Here is a 4,550-nt window from a genome sequence, read left to right on the forward strand (position 1 = left end):
TACCCTTGAGTTTAGTAGACTGAGAGGGGATCTGATTGAGATGTATAAGATTATGAAAGGATTGGACACTCTGGCAGCAGGAAACATGTTTCCGCTGTTGGGTGAGTGCCGAACCAGAGGACACAGCTTAAAAATACGGGCTCGACCATTTAAGGCAGAGATGAGGAGAAACTTCTTCACCTGGAGAGTGGTGGCTGTGTGGAATGCTCTGCCCTAGAGGGCAGTGGAGGCCCAGTCTCTGGATTCATTTAAGAAAGAGTTGGATAGAGCTCTCAAAGATAGTGGAATCATGGGTTATGGAGATAAGGCAGGAACAGGATACTGATTAGGAATGATCAGCCATGATCATATTGAATGGCGGTGCAGGCTCGAAGGGCTGAATGGCCTACTCCTGCACCTATTGTCTATTGTCTATTGTCTATTATGAGGATAGTTTGAGTAGGTTGATCTATGCAGTGTTTTTGTTCAGAAGAGTAAGTTTTATTGAAGTATATGAGATTCTGAGGGTGCTTGACAGCAGAGATACTGAGAAAATGCCTTTCCTTTGTGGCAGAGTCTAGAACTAGGGGAGACAGTTTCAAAATAAGGGGTCATTAACTTAAGATGAGGATGAGGAATTTCAGAGAATGGTTTGTCTTTGGATGGAAATTGTGTCATAAGTCGAGTCAATGCTGAGTTGGCAGATTTCTCATCTCTGTGCATCTCAGTCACATGTAGGTCAGGCCAGGTAAGGATGGCAGATTTCCTTCCTAAATGGCATTTGTGAAACCGATGGGTTTTTCTGACAATAGAGCAAGGTCATTATTAGCTTCTTCCTTCCACCATCTGCCATGGCAAGATTCAAACCTGGGTCTCCAGAATATTCCCTGGGTCTCTAGATTAACAATAATACTATCCTGCCATGTCCTCACACTAGGCTTGATGAGCCATGATCTTACAGAATGGCAGAGGGGCTGAATGGCCTCCTGCAGTTCCTATTACTTATGTTCCCCATTGATCCATCAGGCTGTCCCCAGGAAGGTGTTAAGCTGAAATGTTAACAGTCAAGAGCCACTAGGGACCATGGACATATCAATTAATCCTTGCAGCACTCCACACCAAGCTTAGGACATGCCAAAGAGACAGGGGCCAAGTCTAACTCAGCAGGAATACTGAGTGACTTTGTACTAAAACATACATTAACCATTTAACCAACTGAGCTAACAACCCCCACAGTGTAGACTAGGTACATATTAAAGCTCAGTCTACGCATACTCTCTCATTGCTGACGTTCACTCCCATCTTGGAACACTGCCCCTTACAGCTCAATATATTACATGTTTCCTTCAGGCTCTGCTCTCCTCATCCTAGTGAGGTTGCTAATCATGAGCAGTAAGTGCTGAGCGAGAGGCAGTTTAGTTTGGTGGGTCCATGCCCACCAGGAATTTTGCCGAGATTACCCCAAGCTAATTTCACACAGGCAGACGGTGCTGGTTTTGATGATTTCTTCTTTAGCAGATGCTTATTAACTGAGTTTGCTCAATTCACAATCCAGAGGTCATCTTCACTGCAGCTGTAATCTCCCAGCAACTAACTCATCAGTATTCAGAGGTGTGTGTGAATCTTGTTGAATGAGGTCAGTGAATGCATATTCTAGACAAGCCTCTGCAATATTAGCAAGTGTGGCAGGTATTTATTCACCTTCAGCTTAATTTAAGCCAAGAGGGAGAATTAAAAGCTGTGGAGGAGGAGGCCAGTGACAGGCTGACTGTAGATGAAAAGGGACCCTTCAGGACAACTCTGATAAGTGACTGGCTCGGAGCATGTAATGTGCATTTAAAACATCGGCTCGGAGCAGTTTGTGCCAAGTTTGAGAATGCACTCTCACAGTCTTTTCATGACTACAGAACTACATCAGCTTCTCTGGGGAAGTGAGGGGCAATCAGTCTGCACGACAAAAGCCCTCACTGACCAAAATTATAAATCAAATGACTTAACCACGTAAATTGATAAAAAAGAATGGAGTAGGTTTTCTTCCCGATTAGTACAAGTGGAAAAGGCAAGGATCATGAGGCAGAATAACACAACGTGGTCGCCGTCAGCCAGGATGGTGTTTGTGATTAACCAGAGATGCCTCCATGTTGTGGGCAGGCTGGAGTTAGAGAGATGCCAGTGGACAGCTGAAGATGGAGCTGAGCTCCAGGGTTTGTTCCCAACAGCTCCAGCCTCTGGGGAATGAATTGGCTCCTGCACTGCTCAGGTCTGAATTGACATTAAAAAGGGAAAACAACTCTCCTTTCCTGGCTGAAAGCCTTCATAAGTGCTCTGTAGCCAATGAGAGCTGCCTATGAGAACTGCCTGATGTGCAGTCACTGTTGTAAAGTAGAAAACACAGCAAGCAGTCGCTCACAGCAGCCCCATTCAAACCGCAATGAGATAAATAACCAGATAAATTATTAGTGATATTGGTTAGATAAATATTGACAAAGGTCACGAGGGAGAACTCCTGGTCAATGCTTTGAAATATCGCTGAGGGATGGCAACGGTGAGACATCTAGGACTGGGAGTCATTTCTTTATAAACAGACAACAGGTTTTGGTCTTTTTATTTGAAAAGAGATACAACTGCTTTGGAAGCAATTCAGAGAAGGTTCGCTTGACTTATCCTGTGATGAAAGGGTTATCTCATGAAGAAAAGCTGTGCAGATTAAGGTGGTCCCCATTGGAGTTTAGCAGAATGAGAGGTGATCTTAATGTGCCATAACTGATCGTGAGGGGCCTGGTTGGGGTAGACACCAGGAAGTTATTTCCTCTTGTGGAAGAGGCTAGAACTTTAATGATAAGTGGTCACTGTTCTAATGAGGAGATGAGGAGGAATACTTTCTTACAGATAAGTGTTGGTCTGTGGAATCCTCTCTCCCAGAGAGCAGTGGAGGCTGGGACACAGAGTGTATTCAAGGTTAAAAGATGAGGGAGGCAATGGTATTGTGGGTGAGGCAGACAGGAAATTGGAGTTGACAACACAACCAGATGACCATATGAATGGTACAGCATGCTCAAGGGGCCAAAAGGTCTCTTTCTGTTCCTAAGTCTTATGATCCCTGTAATCATTATCTCACCTTTAGACATTATATTGATTATGCTGTAAGGCCAAACGTGTGATTGAGAGTCAACGGCCAGTTTGCATTTCTCCTGCTTTCATGTCCATCAAATTTAATAGAAGTAGTTGATGGTAAAAGAGCTAGAGGGGAAATCAGGAGAAGCCTTTATTATGCAGTGGCCTGGAAAGTGCTGCCCCACAGGATGGTGGAAGCAGATTCACCTGGAAACTGGGTAAGTACCCGAAATGGAAAACACTGCAAGATCGTGGGGAAGGGACAAGGGGCTGGGCCAATCACAGTGGGCTGAGTCGCTACCTGAGCTACAAATCTTTCTGAATGTGAACAAACTCTGTCGATGTAGAATGAAAACCGACCTAACACTAAACCTGAAGAAGGGCTTATGCCCGAAACATCAATTCTCCTGTTCTCTGGATGCTGCCTGACCTGCTGCGCTTTTCCAGCAACACATTTTCAGCTCTAACACTAAACCAGAAGAGATTATTGTAAAGCAATCAGGAGCAGGGGTCTTAATTTAATCCTTCCTTATTCTAAGGCCATTGAGACTAACTTTTGTCTTAGCATAGGTCAGCTGACTCTAAAAGAGGCGGATGTCACATGACGTCACCTGATGAAGGAGCAGCGCTTTGAAAGTTTGTGATTTAAAATAAATCTGTTGGACTGTAACCTTCTGACTTTGTCCACCTCAGTCCAACACTGACACCTCCACATTAACTCTAAATAGGACAGAAATTAAGCCTGGGATCTTCCTGATCTCAAAGAGATTGTAATCTCCTTGGGCGATTGGGAGGTTTCATGAAATGCATGTCAGTCATAGCTGCAGAAAAAACTGAGATTTAGAAATTAATTATGTGAAAGTTTGGCTTTCATGAACAAGGGGACAGAGTTTAAGAGCTGTGAGGTTTTGCTGCAGCTCTATAAAAGTATGGTTAGACCACACTTGGAATATTGTGTCCACTTCTGCTCACCTCATTATAGGAAGGAGGTAGCTGCTTTCGAGAGGGAGATTTACCAGGATGCTGTTTGGACTGGAGGGCATGTCTTATGAAGAGAGGTTGTGTGAGCTCGGGCTTTTCATACTGGAGAGAAGAAGGAAGAGAGGTGACTTGATAGAGGTGTACAGGATGATGAGAGGCATAGATAGAATGGATAGCCAAAGACTTTTTCCCAGGGTGGAAATGTCTATCACTGTGGTTTTAAGGTGATTGGAGTTAGATTTAGGGGAGATGTCAGAGGTAGGTTCTTTACACAGAGAGTGGTGAGTGTGTGGAATGCACTGCCAGCAGTGATAGTAGAGTTAGAGACATTAGGGACATTTAAGTGGTAAATTGAGGGGTGTGTAGAACATAGAAGAATACAGCGCAGTACAGGCCCTTCAGCTCTCGATGTTGCGCCGATCCAAGCCCACCTAACCTACACTAGCCCACTATACTCCATATGCCTATCCAATGCC

Source organism: Chiloscyllium plagiosum, chromosome 40, assembly GCF_004010195.1.
Source record: "Chiloscyllium plagiosum isolate BGI_BamShark_2017 chromosome 40, ASM401019v2, whole genome shotgun sequence".
Lineage (NCBI taxonomy): Eukaryota > Metazoa > Chordata > Chondrichthyes > Orectolobiformes > Hemiscylliidae > Chiloscyllium > Chiloscyllium plagiosum.